Raw genomic sequence first — 18,808 nt, forward strand, 5'->3', positions numbered from 1 at the left:
AAGTTCTCAATTGGAAATTGTGAATGTTACTGTTATTGAGTATTGTTTTCCCAGCAGCTAACAATGCTGTTTCTGAATGTATGGGCTGGAGTTTACAGCTTTAGCCCCCACTAACTATGTTTTCAATGACCAGGGAGAGGGTGCAGAGCTGTAAGTAAAGTTAGCTGTGGCCACTCCCCATCATATTTAGCCAGAGACTTTTTCCCAGGGTGGCATAATTTTAAGGTGATTGGAGGAAAGTTTATGGGGAGATGTTAGAGGTAGGTTCTTTACACTGAGAGTGCTGGGTGCATGGAATACACTGCCAGCAGTGGTAGTAGAGTCAGATACATTATGGACATTTAAGCGATCCTTGTATAGGCACATGTATAATAGTACAACAAAGGGTATGTAACTTAGTATGATCTTAGAGTAGGACAAAAGGTTGGCACAACATTGAGGGCCAAAGGGCCTGTACTGTGCTGTACTATTCTATGTTCAATGTTCACACCCCCTAAAAGTGGCATAAGCATTATTTCTAGATGATTAAGAGGCAATAGGGCTCATTATCAAGCTAATTTCCCCTTTACTTTACATTGGTCACAACATAAGATGGTCAGGTGGGTGGGAGTGAAGATTCTATTTTTGGAAAAAAATGATTTTGTAAGCATGGGAAGGAAGTGGGTATAGCAATGGGGAGCAGGGTGCTTTGCATATCAGGGAAACTCCATCAATATGCTACCCTCCTTTCTTCTTCCATGCTTGGCCGTTCAAAACCCATCATCCTGCCCTTCTTGACCTCCCAGCCTCTTAAGGCTATCGATCCCTCCCAAGGTGAAGAGGTTTGACCTACCTGGTGCTGGCATCCATCTTCTTTGTGGGGATGACTGGAATACCAGTAGTGCTCCAGTTGGTACTGCTGAAGGTACACGTCAATTAGACTGGCCAGCAATTCCTCACACTGTGGGGCAGAATCCCACTCTCAGTTTGTTTTGCCCACCCACAGCATGAGTCAGTCAGCGGTCAGCCAATTCCTGCCACGTGTGAAGGAGAACAATATGATCCCAGTGAAATTCAACCCAAAGTCTAAATGGCCTGTTCTGAATTACTGTTTTGGCCACCTCAAACAGGTTTGAAGTGGTGATAGGTCCAAAGGACAAATCTGACTTGTTCAACAAGACAAATCGAATTAATTCTGTTTTTGGTTTTCTAGAGGTGCGAAACTCAAAGGTAAAAAAAAATTACAATTAATATTTATTAAATATTACTTTGACAACTGGATTATTGCATCAAATTCTGGACAGCAAACTATAAGAAGGTTGTCAAGGCTTTAGAGAGGATGCTGCAAAGCTTGAAGAGAATGGTTTCTGGGATGAAGGCAGTTAGTTATGTAGGTAGACTGGAAAAGCTGGGATTATTCTTTTTGTTGAAAAGAAGATTGAGAGGAGATTTGATCAAATATCAAAGTCTTGAGAGATCTGCGCAAAGTAAATAGAGAAAAAAATTCTCCCATTGGCAGATGGATCGAGCACCAAAGGTTGCAAATTTAAAGTGATTGGTAAAAGGTGACATGAGGAAATGCTTTCATCTGCCCTGAACAGGATCCAGAATGCACTGCCTGAGAAAATGGAGGCAGATTCACTCTTTTCAAAGGGAATTGGATAAGTACTTGAAGAGAAAAAAGATAGAAAACAGGGCTACAGGGAAAGAGCTGGGGTGTAAGATAAGCTAAAATGCACTTGTTAATAACCAGCAAGGAATCAACATTCTGTATGACCTCTTTCTGTGCTGTAAGTAGTCTATAGTCTTCAACTTCTACGTTTCATCTTGTTACCTCAATCGAGACAGCGAGCGTGAAAGGCACAATTCAAAGGCAACATTATTTTACCTGTTAACAAGATCCAGATGTTTGCAAAGCACCAATGGAATCTACATTAATAGTACAGGATGCACAAATGGGTTGCTGTTAAGCTGATCACATGTGGACAGACTATGCCCCAAGTTATCGATTTATGATCATGTTTTATACTTTATCAATGAACAATTTCTTTGGTTTTCAAGGTAATAAAACCATTGGCATTTTTATGCCTACATTAGATGATGGAAATGCAGCAAATCTATTGCTGTTGAGACAGTTTTAGATCATACACTTTTGCTGATGGCTGAAAAGACCAAGCCATGAGAGACAGATTCTGAAAAAGCCAACATTTTGAATCAGAAGACGATGACTGAAACCACCCTGAACTTTTCTCATATTGGACTAATGTCTAATCTGAAAGACAAAGTGTCATGTGTTCAGATGAATAATAACAAAAAAAAATCCCATGGCGTTACTTGAAGAAGAGGAGGAGAATTCTAGTTATCATTCTTTCCTCAGCTGATGCTCTAACAATGGTTTAACTAGCAATTATCTCATTTGGCTTGTGGGATCTGGCTGCAAGCAAATTAACTGATGGATTTACCTACTTTAAAAACAGTGACTATACTTCAAAACTAATCAATTGGTAGGAAATTCTGTGGAGAATCCAGATCCTTTATAAATTTAAGACTTTTCTGCAAGTTTGCCAGCATCTTTGCTCTAATACATAAAAAAGGAAGGTTCTTTCAGTGATTCTTATTGTCTAGTTTTCTCATGTATACATTGTGGGAAGAGTTTCTATGATATGAAAATAATATGGCAAATAAACATTGGAAACAATAAGAGAGCTGAAACTAGAGTTAATGTGGATCATTTATGCAATTTGGAGAAGATTGTTAATTCAATGAAAACGATTGTTATAATATTGTGATGAAGAAACAGAGGAAATTGTCCTATTTAGTTTCAGTTTGAGCAAGATAAAAAATTTCAGATGAAGAGACTACACTCCCAAACTCCATCAGGACATGGACTGCTATGTTTAACTCATGTTATTTACAATCTTTCACACACATATTATGGTCTTGTTGTGAACCATTCTTATTTGTCCTCTTGCATTTGAGAAAATCCAGATAAATTCAAGTTTTGATTTATACTCATTGCCACTAATTCTGGGAAAATTAATTCCTTTAGCTGTTGAAGGGGGATTTGCAGAAATGAAATATCTCTTGGAGGTTGACTTGACGGCTCCAGCCCAACCCCCTTTTATTAGTTTTCTGTGGCTGCCCAGAGGAAAGTTAACAGTTTAAAAAAAAAGTAATATTTGGAAATGAACATTGGAGTTTTAAAGTGTCCAAGAAAAGTTAGATCACTGTGCCTTGTTCGCCAGCTTTTTTATGGTTGTCCTTTCTAGATGTTAACAACCTGATTGTTTGACTACCTTTTGCATGTGGATAAAGGGCCCTATCACTAACTCATTCTGCCTTTGTAAGAGCTTATATATCTGTTTTATATCTATCTTGTCTTGGGCACAATGGATGCTGGTAACAGGCTTGCAATCCAGCAATCTGATTTTTAGTGACTACCTGATTCTGCATTTGGCCTAGCAAGACCTAAAACCTTACCTGTTTATCTGTTTCTCAATCCACAGATGTTGCCAGACATGCTGACTATTTCTCTGCGTATTCCCCAACTCTCCTTCCTGCACTCTATACATTGTTGACGGTTCTCTTTTTAACAGGGCCAATGACAGAAATCACAGCTGCAGCAGTGTTCCTGGGCCAAGGCTCCACTCTGACCTGAGCAAAGTGGCCCTGCCCCCAGCACACTGGGCACTCAACAGCACCAGGCCCTGGTTATTTTGCTCGAATGTACCCCTCTGTTCAGGACCATGCTCATTGAAGACTTGATCCTTGTTCCCTTCAAATTTATTATCATCACCACCACTTCATGGGAAAACAATCTGTAACCCCACCATCCTACTGTCCATTTTCTGACCTCCCTTTCTTTCTCAAAGAATCCTATTGACACCCCACAATCCTGTGCCCATCCTTTCCAGAACTCCATGTTCCAATCCCTCCAATCAGGTTTATGCCCTTGCCAAGTTGAAACAGCTTTATTTAAAGTCAGAAAGTATACCTTTTGTGACTGTGATGATCATAAATTACTCCTCCTCCTTCTTAATCTGTCTTTAGACTTTGACACAATTGTCATACCATTCTCCTTCAACACCTCTCCACTCTATTCTAGCTGGGTGAGACTGCCCTTGCTTGATTCTACTCTTATCTATCTGATCATAGCTAGTGAATCATGCACAAAGGCTCTGCTTCCTGCTCCTGTGCTCTTACCTCTGGTGACCCCCACGATTCAATACTCAGTCCCTTCCAACATCATGTCTACATGCTGCCCCTCAGCAACATCAACTTGAAACACAGCATCAGTTTGCCCGTGTGTGCACCCTATTCTAATTCATTACCCCATCTTTCCATTCTCTAATTTGTCAAACTGTTTGTCCAGCATTCAGGATTGAATGAGTGGAAATTACATTCAGATAAGTATTGGGAGGACAGAAGCCATTGTTTTCATTTGCAGTTACAAACTCTATTCTGAGGACATGGACTTCATCGCCTTCCTTGGTACCTGTCTGAGGCTACATCAGAATGTTCTCAACTTTGTTTTCTGATACTAATTGCTGTAAATTGGGAATTGAAAGAAAGGGAAGAACTCAAGAAAATTACAATTCCCAGTGGAGTAATTTTGAGTAAACTTTTGTAACTGAAAGTTGATAAGTTCCTAGGTCCAGATGGATTTTATCCGAGGGTTTCAAAATAGGTAACCAGTGAAATAGTTGATGTGTTAGTTATAATTTTCAAATACTCATCAGATTCAAGGAAGGTTCCTTTAGATTGGGAAATAGCTAATGTAACTCCTTTATTAAGCAGGAGCCTATATTTGTCACAGGGAAAATACTAGAAGCAATTATTAAAAATGTTATATAACAGTGCACTGAGATAAGGTAAGATAATTAGGCAGTGCCAACATGGTCTTGTCAAAGGGAAATCATGTTTAACTAGGTTTTTTAGAGTTCTTTGAAGAGGTAACTTGTGCTGTAAATAAATGCAAACTGTTGAATGTATTTTATTTAGATTTCCAGAAGGCATTTGATCAGGTGGCACAGCAACAAATATTGGGGAAAATAAACACTCATGGTGTAGCGAGTAACAAATTGGCATGGGTAGAAGTTAGGCTCACTAACAGGAAGCATAGCACAGGAAAATTTAGTCCTTTTCAGACTGGCACAAATAATGTATGGTGTGCCACAGAGATTGGTATTCAGTCCTCACCTCATAATAATTCATATAAATAATTTGGATGAAGGAATCGCAGATATGGTAGTTAAATTTGCTGATAACACAAAGGTAGATAGGAAGATAATTTCTAAAGAGGACATAAGGAGCCTAAAAAGGCTAAGTGAATGGCAAAGATCTGGCAAATGATGTACAATATGGGTCAGTTTGAAATTGTCCATTTAGGCAGAAAGAATAAAAAAAGCTTATTAGCTAAATGGTGAAAATTTGCAGAGCTCTAAGATGTAGTGAATGAATCACAGGAGGTTAATTTGCAGATGCAGCAAATAACCAGGAAGACAAATAAACTGTTAGGTTTTATTGCAAGGTGGTATTGGATGCAAGAGTAGGAAGGTTATGCTTCAGTTATACAGGGCATTACTGAACATTGTTCTCCTGATGCTGTCTCAGCACAGGTTACTGTACATATGTAAGAATGTTAGTGCATTGGAAGCAGTTCAGAGAAAGTTTACCAATATTGAGAATGAGCAGATTGCCTAATGAGGAAAGATTAGATAGACTAGGCCTGTATCCTCTGGAGTTTAGAAGATTCAGAAGTGACTTAATTGGAATATGTAGTTGGAGTTGACCAGGTGGATGCTGAAAGGATGTTTCTTAGTGTTGGAGAATCTAGGACTAGGGATCATAGTTTAACAATAAGGGATTACCCATTTAAAATAAGGTGAGGAAACAGCTTTCTCTCAGAGGGTTGACATTCTTTGGATTTCCCTTCCTCAAAAAGCAGTGGTTAATACACCTTCAAATAGTTTTAAGGGAGAAGTGGATAGAATCTTCATTAACAAAGGGGTGAAACATCGTTGGGGATATGCAGGAAAGCACAGTTTAGGTTAAAATTAGATCAGTTGTGATCTTGTTGATTGGAGGGGGCAGGGGAGCAGGTCCAAAAGGCTGAGTGACCTACTCTTGTTCCTCAATTGTAAATTTGACCCCAAGTCTATCTTCCAACCAGATACCATCCCCATTGTTCAAACCAACTACTACTGTGACATCATCCATCTCCATGCCTCAGCTCATTTACTGCTGAAACCCTTATTCATGCCTTTGTTACCTCTAGACTTGACTATTCCACTGCACACCTGCTGGTCTCATACATTTTACCATGTGTGCACTTCAGACCATCCAAAATTCTGCTGTCCCTGTCCAGACTGGAACCATGTGCCATTCACTCCACACCCGCATTCTCACTGAGCTAACTGGGCTGCCAGCTCAGTAATACTCCAACTTTAAAACCATCATCCATGTTTTCAAAGCCCTCAATTGCCTTCAACTCCACAATCTTCCAAACTCACTGCACTCCTCTCATTCTGACCTCTTCAGAAACCTTGATTTCCATTGCTCCAACACTGGTGGCTGTTAGCTAGACCCTAAGCGCTGCAGTTTCTCTCAAAACCACGCTTACTCAGATTCCCCCTGTAATATACTCGCCTATCAAGTTTTTGGTCATTTGACTTAAGCTCTGCTTAGTGGCCAGATGTCATGTCTTACTTTACACTACTCCTGTGAAAATGAGACCAGGTCAGGCAGCATCTGAACAGCAGAGAAATCGACATTTCGGGCAAAAGCCCTTCATCAGGAATGAGGCCTCATTCCTGATGAAGTGCTTTTGCCCGAAATGTCGATTTTCCTGCTCCTTGGATGCTGCCTGACATGCTGTGCTTTTTCAGCACCACTCTAATCTAGACTCTGATCTCCAGCATCTGCAGTCCTCACTTTTGCCTAATCCTGTGGAATGCCTGGTGTTTTTTTTAAAAACGTACTAAAAGTAGATTATACGGACAAAAGAGTTGTATAATTTATGTAATTATCCTACCAATTATGTGTCTGAGTGAAAAGTGATGTTTTAATTTCAGAAATTAGTTGACAATCCAAGAAATAATACATTTCACTCACTGTTAAAACACAGATAAAAGAATTTTCCTCCAACAATACAAAAACCTTCCAGCGATATAATATAAAGAAATCGGGAATTGTTTTATAACATTCACTGAGTTCACATAACTGAATATAGTGACACATACTAAATCTTTTGTTCATGTACAGTGAAGTTCTCATAAAAATCCATAAAAATCAGTGCCGTATAACAAGCAGAACTGAATTCTCATCAATTATTATATGTACTTTTGGTTTTGTCTTTGAAAAATAGAGTAAATTGGCTAAAGGTAGGAAGGTGGCTGTTGTCGGCTGCTTCCCTACCTGAGTCAGTGGCATCCACACTTTAGTGTACTGCACACTTGCTGTGTAGCCATTAGATGAAAGAATCCGTACCTGTCAAACAAACTGCTAGAACTGTGATAAATTAATGATCAAAATCCTACATTCTGATATACAGTAGCAGTGCCGTGGCTAGTTACAGCTAGACCTAGCGTACCTAAAATGTAAAAAAAAGAATTCACCATGAATGCATTGGAAACAGAAGGAATTTTAACCAAGGAAGACAAAAGGGGCAAAGAAATACACATAGTTATTCCCTTGGCTTCTGTTTGCAGTGTGAATACTTTAGTAACCTCTGTTTTTTTTGTTTTTTTTAGAAAGTGATTTATTATTAACCACTGCATATGGGTTTTATGGATAAAATATGTATATTCATACACCTCATGATAGGGATTAAACTTCACAAGCATATGGAAAAGAAATTATACAAAATATAAATCAATTTCAAAATTAGAGGGCATTGGTTTTGGTTAGATGGTTGTAATTTTCAATGCAGGAATCTTTTTTATCAGCCCTTATTACAACACATCAGGCTTCAATACAGATGTCTCTTTTTTATCAACCCTAACTACAACATATCATCCAATCATCTATTTTTTATTAAGTTCATTAAAACCACATGCAAAATTTATCACAGAGTGTAGGGCATTATTACCTGTTGTTTCCCATAACTCAATTTTTTAAGAGTAATGCTTAGTGTTTATGCCAGATTTTTATAGCATGGTAATTTCATGGCCTAGTTTATGTTACTGAAATGTTAATATGCATTGTAATGTGTAGATATAGGTTTAACAAAGAGTACATCTGGTTTATTAATTAATGCTGTAAAACATTCATAAGCAATTGCTACAGTTTACAGTTTCAGGGATATGATTGATCTATTGCCAGATGTTTTGTTGTAAAGTATAGTCCTATCCAATTTCCTTTCCAATCTTTCCTTACCTGTTTGTTTCTCATATTCATATTTCATGAATATTGTTATTTATGTTTAGTTGGGCTTCTTTATATTCTGAGACAATATAATGAGTTTACCTATTCTTTTTCGTCCATGAAGTGGGGAGGCATTTTAATCTTTGTTAGACATGTTCCTAGCCACAAAATTCAATCCATCATTCAGTGGACCTTCTAACCAGGCTAATGTGCAACTGGCTGAGAATTACTTGCAACCTCTTGTAAACTAGCCAATTTTTCTTTTTACCAAGAAATCAGATCCTTCTGGCAAAATCTGAGTTGAAAATTATTGTGATGCTGTTGAGTCAGGTCAAGCCAGAAATCTGAACTGAGTATGAAGTTATACAAATAAAGTGACTGTTTTACTTTCGAGGTGCCAACAGTTATGCTTTGTGAGGTTTAGCATTTCAATTTACACATCATCTAGATTGCGTAGTTTTAAATATTTTACTGCAGATTCTGTTTTCGCATTGCATTCAATGTAAACATTTGACATATTAATATAATGTGAGACAATTATTTACTTGTAGACTCAACCAGTTGTGAGAATAATGGCCTTGTTAGGTCCTATAATTGGTTCTGTGTTATAATTTTGTTTTATTTCTACCAGACTACTTATTGGCTATCAAATCCAAATGCTACTTTCTGCACTCAGTTGGAATTGTTGATAGTTTTATTATTTACAATACGTGAATTATGGAGTGCTTTAATGATTTTTAAACATTTTTCCATGGTCTGTTGGTATTGTTGACATGTCTAACATTTGTTGTTTATTCCTAATTGTCTTTGAGAATATGATGGTGGGCTGCCTTGCTGAAATGTTGCAGTCCATCTGGTACAGCCATATCCATAATGCTGTTGATTTTGATCCCATGGCAGTGAAGGATATCATTCCAAGTTTCGATGATGTTTGGCTTAGAGAAGAACCTGGACATTCTGGAGTTCTGATGTTTCTATTGACGTTAGTGCTTTCAGATGGTAGAGGTCATACGTTTGGAACGCCTTCCAAACAAAGGGCATCTACCAAGTAAAAGAACACGGGCACATGCACGGGAACACCACCTCAAAGTAAAACAAAAGCACCAACACTCTCTAATCCTACTCCGTATTACCACACAGAGACAGAACCAAAGCAGCCTTTCTACCTTTGCATTCACAACAAAGTAAAATTAAACCATCAAAGACTGCGAGGTAGTCGGTCCATTGGTTTTTAACCAGACTTTGTGAATAGTTAATTTCCTGACACTGGTTTTGCATCTTAACCAAACGACTTAACAATTTATTAAATACAAACAAATATTAGCGGAGATATGATTAAACAGCATGGTAAGCTGATTCATATTTGCACTTTAAACCTGAAACATTTGTTTTCATCCCCCATTGACACAAAAGACAGACAGACAAACAAACACAGTTAACAGGTGAATAAAAGAAAGTAACCAAACTGGTTGATAGCTGAAATGGCTTTCAGAATGTGTTGATTCACAGGCCATCCGTGTGGATTCCTTGGCAGTTTTTCTGAAATATTCATCAGGGTCATCTTCTCTGTTTACTCAGCTAAAGGCACCAATACTTCTGACTCAGTTTTCCTCTCTTTGGGCTTCTGGAAGTTGGTGTATCAGATTAAGCAGGACGTTTCAAATCTTCATGCTGTCTTAACAACATCCCAGAACCATCTCTCAGAAACATAGTTCAAAAAATCAACTTTAAAATTCTGGATCCATCATGACAGACTGATCAACTCCTACTGAGGCCTCAATTACCATTCAACAACTGCCATCTACTTAAAAATGGGGTCTCCTTTAGACTTGCCAGAACCAATTCCCAGATACTGATATTTTTAATAGCCAAATTCTGGTATCAGATTAAAGTCAATGCTCATCCTTGGGTTGCTGTGCCTGTTGGAACCTTGAATCAAAGTCTAATCTACAATTATCCTCCAGGCCTGGCCTCACAAACTAAGGGTTACACCCAAAATGTCAACTTCCCCACTTCCTGACCCTGCCTGGCTTGCTGTCTTTTTCTAGACTCCTGCTTCTCTAACTTGGATTCCAGCAACTGCAGTTTTTTCGTCTCTCCCAAACTACAAAAGCTTGTTTTAACACAAGCTATCCCCAAATCCATCAGTCATTTTCAGCTCATAAGTCAAAATAGCTAAAGAATAAAAATAATGAAAAATCAAGGTGTGTTCTAAGACCATTAAAAACAATGCAGCAACATATAATTCCAGCCAAGTAGAGAATATAGCCACCTAGATATTACAGCTAATGAACAGACTCATGGAGATGATCTTACAACATAAAACCAATGTTGTTTTGCCAGGAACAAATCTACTATAGTGTAGTTATTTAATTACCTATGTAATTAAATATTTACTTGTGAAACACTTTGTACTTTGGCACTATTTGGGATGTTCCAGACAATTTACTGAGGGACTGACATTAGATCTGGTGACGTTCAACTCAACAGTTTCAGGTGAATGATAATGGAAGGGTTCCAACATTGAAGTCTATGATCATCAGAATGGGAAGCAATGTTAAACCACTACATCGACATTTCTATTTGAGTCCCTTATTGCATTCATCACATCATCTAAGTGACAGATGTTTGAGTAGGGAAGTGGAACAACTCCAATTCAGTTAGCCAGCGTCAGCATAAAAAGCACAGGTTATTTGCAGCATTCAGATGAAATGTAAAACATTTCTTCCATTTCTTTTGAAAGGCAAGTTCAGAATAGGATTTGTTTTTCATCTGTAAGTGCTACCTTTTGCTTTTTATAGCAGCCTATGCTCTCTCTGAGTTAAATTGCCTGTTTTATGTTGGATTAATTTTGTGCTCTGGGTCTACATTTATAGGAACTGGTCAGACTGCCCAAAATTGCAATTTCAATAAAAGTTACAAAACAAAGGACAATTCTAGCAATCTGGTCCGAGAAGTAAAAGGTGAAAGGCTAGTGTTTTAAATCACCGCTCTTTAATTGTCTTTGAATATCTTTGAAGATCTTCAGCATTTCGTGAAGCACTGAATTATTTTATCGAATCTCTTAGCTGAAAAACTGGCATTTGCTGATTGTAAACATTTGCCGAATGTGTCAGCATATCGGAATCCAGTCAAAAGCACTCATATGGGAACGAATTCATTCCTGTAATTATATGATTGACCCAAAAGGACAGTGTTAGAATGTGAGATAACCATTACTTAAATTATATCCATAGAAGCAAAACATGCTCATTATATATTCCTGCTTACCATTCAAGGGATAATTATGATTGTGCTGATTTGTGGGTCATCCTTATTGCATTATTCTCAAAAATATCCTCAGCTGTAGATTGGCAGAAGCTGTCTACCACTATTTATTCAGTTGTATTAAACTGTCTTACCCCCATATTATTTCCCGACCTTCACACTTAGAATTTTGCAGCTTTGCCTTATGTTCATTCCATTTGATCTGGATGCATTTTTTTAATGCCATGTAAATTGTAATTGGAAGGCCTGTTATTTCAATACACTTCAGTAGACACCTGAGAAGGTGGTAGGGTATAGTGGTAATGTCGTTGGACATGTCACTGGAGAGTAATCTAGAAGTCCCACCTTAATCCATCGGTGATGGGCAAGTTATTGGAGGGAATCCTGAGGGACAAGGTGTACATGCATTTGGAAAGGCAAGGACTGATTAGGAATAGTCAACATGGCTTTGTGCATGGGAAATCATGTCTCACGAAGTTGATCGAGTGCTTTGAAGAAAAAACAAAGTGGATTGATCAGGATGATGTAATCTATATGGACTTCAGTAAGGTGTTCACCTCATGGTAGACTGGTTAGCAAGGTAAGATCTCATGGAATACAGGGAGAACTCATTTGGATACAGAACTGGCTTGAAGGTAGAAGGCAGAGGGTGGTGGTGGAGGGTTGCTTTTCAGACTGGAGGCTTGTTACCAGTGGTGTGCTATGAGGATTGGTCCTGGATCCACTGCTTTTCATCATTTAGAAAATGGTTTGGATGTGAACATAGGAGGTATAGTTAGTAAGTTTGCAGATGACACCAAAATTGGAGGTATAGTGGACAGCGAAGAAGGCTACCGCAGAGTACAATGGGATCTTGATCAGATAGACCAATGGGCTGAGGACTGCCGTATGGAGTTTAATTTAGATAAATGTGAGGTGCTGAACTTTGGAAAGGGAAATCAGAGCAGGACTTATACACTTAACGGGAAGGTCTTGGGAAATGTTGGTTAACAAAGAGACCTTGAAGTGCAGGTTTATAGTTCCTTGAAAGTGGAGTTGTAGGTAGATAGGATAGTGAAGAATGTGTTTGGTATGCTTTCCTTTATTGGATAGAGAATTGAGTATTGGAAGTTGGGAGGTCATGTTGCGGCTGTACCGGACATTGGTTAGGCCACTTTTGGAATATTGCATGCAATTCTGCTCTCCTGTAAAACCTGAAAGGGTTCAGAAAAGATTTACAAGGATGTTGCCATGGTTGGAGGATTTGAGCTATAGGGAGAGGCTGAATAGGCTGGGGCTGTTTTCCCTGGAGTGTCGGAGGCTGAGGGGTAACCTTATAGAGATTTACAAAATCATGAGGGGCATGGATAGGGTGAATAAACAAGGTCTTTTCCCCAGGAGAGTCCAGAACTAGAGGGCATAGGTTTAACATGAAAAGGGGAAAGATATAAAACGGACCTAAAGGGCAACTTTTTCACACAGAGGGTTGTGGAGGCTGTTACACTTACAACATTTAATAGGCATCTGTATGGGAATATGAATAGGAAGGGTTTAGAGGGATATGGGCCAAATGGGACCAGATTAGGTTAGGATATCCGGTCGGCATGGACCAGTTGGACTGAAGGATCTGTTTCCATGCTCTATGACTGATTCTAATCAGGTTTCAAATCCCAACATGGAATCTGGTGGAATTTAAATCTAATGAACAAAATCAGGAATCAAATGGTAGCAATGATAATGGTAACATCGTTGACTGTTGGAAAACCCATCACATGCATTGATTTTTTTGGGAGGGAAGGAACTGGTCTGGTATGCTCCAAAGCCACAGCAATTTGGTTGACTCCTTATAGCCACTCATTTCAGGTTTTAGGATCGGTAGCACTGCCAGTGAAGCCCATATTCCACGAAATAAGAGTGCAGTCCAAGTTATGAAGTTATACATCCTTGGCATTCTTTTTAAAATATGAATTAACCCATTGTAGTGTGGCTCTCAGTGAGTGAGAAAATGGGCTTTTTTTTGCAGCAACAGAAATGTTATTGGAAACGTGCAACAGGGAAAGTGTGACATTTATAGGAGAACACATTAGATGCAAGACTTTTAATACATTATTGATTGGAACTGGAGGAGCATGGTGCTCGAGGAGATTCCTGAACTCTAGATGTACTAGTGTATTACTGAACAATATTATGATCCCAAACCAGATTGTCAAATTAATGTTATGATCGGGTTCAGGACCTGCAATCTTTTACTTTTAAAGTAGACAAAATATAAAATCCAGGGGACTTGCTAAATGAATAAAGCCACAAGATTTCATGGTTTTGAATAAACTTTATATGTTAGAACAGTAAATACAATTTGTAGTATCTGTACAAGGTTTGTGTGAAGATCTGCAGCTCGATTGCTGGTTGTCGTGCTTATGAGTATGTTCGCCGAGCTGTTTTCAGACGTTTCGTCCTCTGTTTAGGTGACATCTTCACTGTTTTGGAGCCTCCTGTGAAGTGCTGCTGTACTGTTTTCTGGAATTTATTTGTTTCCGTTTCTGCTGCTTCTGGTTGTCGGTTCGGGTTGTTCATTGTAGTGGTCCATATATTGGGTCTAAGTCAATGTGCTTCTTGATAGAGTCCGTGGATGAGCACCATGCTTCTAGGAATTCTGTGTCTGTCATATGTTTAGATTGTCCTACAATCATTGTGTTATCCAAGTCAAATTTGTGGTCCTTGTCACCAGCTACTAGAGACAGCTGGTCGTGGCATTTAGTGGATGGTTGGCGTTCATGGATGTGGATTGCTAGTTGTCTGCCTGTTTGTCCTATGTAGTGTTTCATGCAGTCTTTGCATGGAATACTGTAAATTACATTAGTCTTGCACATGATGGGTATTGGGTCTTTAGTCCTGGTGAGTTGTTGTCTGAGTTTGCCTGTCAGTTTATGGGCTGTCATGAATCCCAGTGGGTGGAGAAGTCTGGCTGTCAGTTCTGGGACTTTTTTATGGAAGGTAGTGTTGCTAGTGAGTTAGGTCGTGGCATGTCCTCATCACGTTGTTTGTCTGTTAGGCATCTGTAGATGAAGTTGCGGGGATATCCGTTCTTGGTGAAAACTCTGTAGAGGTGTTCTTCTTCTTCCCTTCGTAGGTTGGGAGTGCTGCAGTTTGTTGTAGCCTTTTTCAGCAGGGTCCTAAAATAACTTCTACTGTGTGTGTTTGGGTGAATGCTGTTGTATTTCAGGACCTGGTCAGTGTGTGTGGCTTTCCTGTACACTTTTGTGGTGCCTTCACTGTTCTGTGTTCTTTGTATCATCACATCCAGGAATGGATGTTGTTATTGACTTCCTCTTCTCTCGTGAATATGATCCCTGTGAGCATGGTGTTGATAATGCAGTGTGTGTTCTCGATTTTTGTTCTCTTAATAAAACAAAAGTGTCGTCTATGTGTCTGATCCAGAGTTTGGGTTGGATTTGTGGTAGGGCTGTTTGGTCTAATCTTTGCATCACTGCTTCTGCTATGAGCCGGGTGAGCCCATAGGTGTTCCATTGATCTGTTCATATATTTTGTTGTGAATGTGAAGTGTGTTGTCAAGCACAGGTCCACAGTTTGAGTATGCCATTCTTGTTGATAGGTTCCCTGTCGTGTCATCTGTTCTGCCTGTCCAGGAGGTTGGCTCCTGTCTCGCTGCCTAGAGTTTCATCAATTGAAGTGAACAGTGTGATCATAGGACAAGCTAAACAGAGGACAGCAAGAGAATTCCTCGAAGCATGGCACTCATCTATGGACTGAATCAACAAACACATATACCTGCTACTACAATGAACAATCGGAACTGACAACCAGAAGCAGCAGAAACAGAACCCAAATAAACTCCAGAAGACACAGTACAGCAGCGCTTCACAGATCCTCCAAAGCACTGAAGATGTCACCTAGATGGAATGAAACATCTGCAGATCAACTTCCCAGCTCGGTGAACATACCCACAATCATGACAGTATCTGTACAGTTTATTGTTAACAGACATAATTAACTTGTGAAGTCAACATTGATAATAAACTGTAATCAAACATCCCACAACATATATCAAATAGTAATCAAGACAGATCCTACAGCTTTATTAGCAACTGCCCCTGGATGTTAAAGACACAGTAGGTCAAATCTCACTAAATTTCAAAGGAATTACAATTCTTCACTATTGCTGATGTGGTCTTGAAATTGCCTCACAGGAGCTGTTCCTTAATGTCAGTTGTTGAGTAATCAAGAGACTTAGGTTTATATTCTGCCAACATGGGTTTGAATCTCACCAAGGTAGGTGTTGAATTTTAAATTCACTGAACTCTAGAATGTAAGCTAGCCTCATGGTGACCATGTGACCATTGGTGATTGTTGTAAAAACTCACTTGGCTCTCTAATATTCTTTATGGAAGGAAATCTGCTCTTTTCTACCTGGTCTGGCCTACATGTGACACCAACCCAAAACAATATGGTTGACTCAACTGTCCTCTAAGCTGGCCTAGACAGCCAATCACTTCAATTATAATGAGGGATGTTTAGCCAGACATAACTAGTTTTTGAGAAGGAGATATATTTGGCCCAGGGCTAAAAGGATCAAGCAATATGGGGGACAGCAGGAAGAGAGGACTGAGTTCAACGATCAGCCTGATTGTCATGAATGGTCCAGCAGGCATGAGGGATTGAATGGCCTAATCCTGCTCCTATCTTCTGTTTCTATGGATGGACAAGAAATGCCTTCATCCCATAAAAGGACAAAAAAGAACTGCATTCCAGTACTTATTCATTGGCATGACTCCAGCTTTTTGCTGACAACTAGGTTCACCATGCTAGATCTTACTTTGCGTTTTTCCCTGTGATCCCATTGTGCTCGGACATTGTTTGTGCTTTAAAGTCTAACTCTTAGCTGTACTGATCTATTATTTGCAGCCAGCTTGTTGTGAACCACCACAACTTGCAGGACTTTTCCTAAGCCCTGACAGATAAACCTCTTGCCTAATCACTCCTGCAAGTTGGTCTGAGGTCAAACAGCACAGAGATATCCAACGGCTTTTGGAAGTTAATTCACTGTCCCCAATGTAGAATCTGTGCAGTTCTGTTATCTTCCCAGGAACATAGCTAAATATCAACATAGAGACCAATCTCTGTCTCCTTTCCACACCTTCTGACTTTCAGTACCTCTTTGTCTTCTTTGAAATCTTCTCTGGTGATCCTCAAACTGGCCCAAGTAACCTATTAAAAGCCTTGAAATAAGACCATCCCTATTATTGGGCAGAAGTAAATGTTACAATTTCACAGAGAATGTTTGCTGCCCTGGTACAATTAGATAAAGAGGAAATGGATTCCAGCATAACAATCAGATCCTATAAATGAGAGTCAGGGAGTGAATTTGGTCTTCCATAGTTTTACACTGTGCCACATGTTTGGCTCCTGCTAAGTTCAATGGAATGTATTGTAAAATGGACTGCCAATATACTTATTAAGAATTAGCATTCCATATAAACCAACATTTTACTGGGACAACACACAAATCCTAAGACAGGTGAAAGAAAGACACACATGAGAATTCTTAGAGGCATGACATTCTAACCAGAACTCCATCAATAAATATATCAATTTAGACCCCATCTACCTTCCCTTGAAAAGAAGAACCGGAAATGACATCACCTACCTTTAGAAACCAAGACCTGTAAATAGAGAGGTGGGACATACCATTAGTACTTCACCGGAGACTCACTGATGATGTGACCTAGTATGGTGACGAAACATCTGAAAACAAACCTTCCAGCTCAGCAAGCTAACTTGCATATTAATCCAACATACTGCTGGCAATGGCCACATTATGGACTTATTATATATCTACTGCACACATTCAGATTAAAAGCAGTTTGTGATGTTGTAACTGTAACGTGAACATCCCTCACCAATATAACATAAAAAAGACAGTCTTTAAAAACCTCACCATTCAGATCTTGGTTAAAAACTCTGAATTCATGAAGCTCCATTCACAAATGGGTTAGTGTAGCACTGAAATTCAATGTCTAGATTAATGCAGTAAATTATCTGAACTCTACGTATCATGTGGCAAAGAAGAACGCTGGCATTACAGACGTGATGCTGATTACAAGTACAAATGGCAGTATACATTCAGATTACTGTACAGGTAGTTTTCTTAAAGCTATGTGGTCATCCATCAATTATTTTATTTTCCAAAATGTAAATTGACAGGATAGAAATTGTTTTTAAGATTTTAATGTCTAGAGAAGATTCTTTTGTGGACAAGAAGAAAATGACTAAAATAGCTTGGCTGTGATCTCAAACCAAGAAAACAATGGAAATTAATTTTTGGTTTGATTGGCACCTTTAAGTAGTGATGTTAAGTTTTTATGTGGAACAAACTATGAAAATTATGAAAATATTGAAGTCTTTTATTGATACTTTAATGGTGTGATTAATCAGCACTTACATTGACAGCTTTGAGTTAACATGGACAAGAGAAGGTATCATGAGGAGAGATGAAGGCAAGGATTTCAATGAATTAACGTAGACAGCATAAGGAGACAGGGGGAGAGGTGTGGGGGCATGGAGCATTGGTGGCATGAGTAAGATATTTGAAATGACCTGTTAAAAGATTCCCAAATCTGGATAATGGTTTACAACTCCTCTGAAGGCCACAAACTGCAAATCACAGAGCAGGGTTTTTTGGAAGGTGGAGTTGTGTATTCCAGCACTCAAAGAATCAGTGGGGAATGCATCTCTGCCAATCACAGCAGCCCAACAGCCAGTTCAAACTTCAAGGTGTGTTCATTGGCTGGAGCCAGAGACAAGACATGTGTCTCTCACTAGGGCGGAAGTCCAGTCTTGGGGAGTGTTTTAAAAAATTCTCAAGGTCAAGGACCAGGCTCGCAGGAAAGTAGTCTGACACAGAACAAACAGCCAAGAGGCGAGTCTGCTAGAATATAAGTGTTTTATTCCCCGCAGCGTCGCCACAACCAGGTCTCGTACTTACAACGGGTCTGGTTTATACTCACTCTACGTGTTACCGGAACTGGGAGCCGTCAGTTCTCGTAGAGCGGTTGCCAACAACCCACGCTCGGCGGTTAAACGCAACCCCGGAGCAGACTCTACCGAACTGGAGACTTTTCCAGCTGATATACTCTTTTCGAGATCTAAACATTCATGTGAACAGCAGAGCAAGGCTGAAAAACACATTCCATTCTGGTCA

At 39.2% G+C, this 18,808-nt stretch overlaps 1 long non-coding RNA gene across 1 annotated transcript in view; it reads left to right on the forward strand.

Annotated features, from left to right (window-relative positions):
- Positions 1–18,808, forward strand: part of LOC148147335 (uncharacterized) — a 179,997-nt gene that overhangs the window by 4,214 nt on the left and 156,975 nt on the right. The gene's annotated exons all lie outside the window — the stretch shown is intronic.

Source organism: Chiloscyllium plagiosum, unplaced genomic scaffold (genome assembly GCF_037043375.1).
Source record: "Chiloscyllium plagiosum isolate Xiang-an unplaced genomic scaffold, Cpla_swu_hap1 HiC_scaffold_17, whole genome shotgun sequence".
Classification (NCBI taxonomy): domain Eukaryota; kingdom Metazoa; phylum Chordata; class Chondrichthyes; order Orectolobiformes; family Hemiscylliidae; genus Chiloscyllium; species Chiloscyllium plagiosum.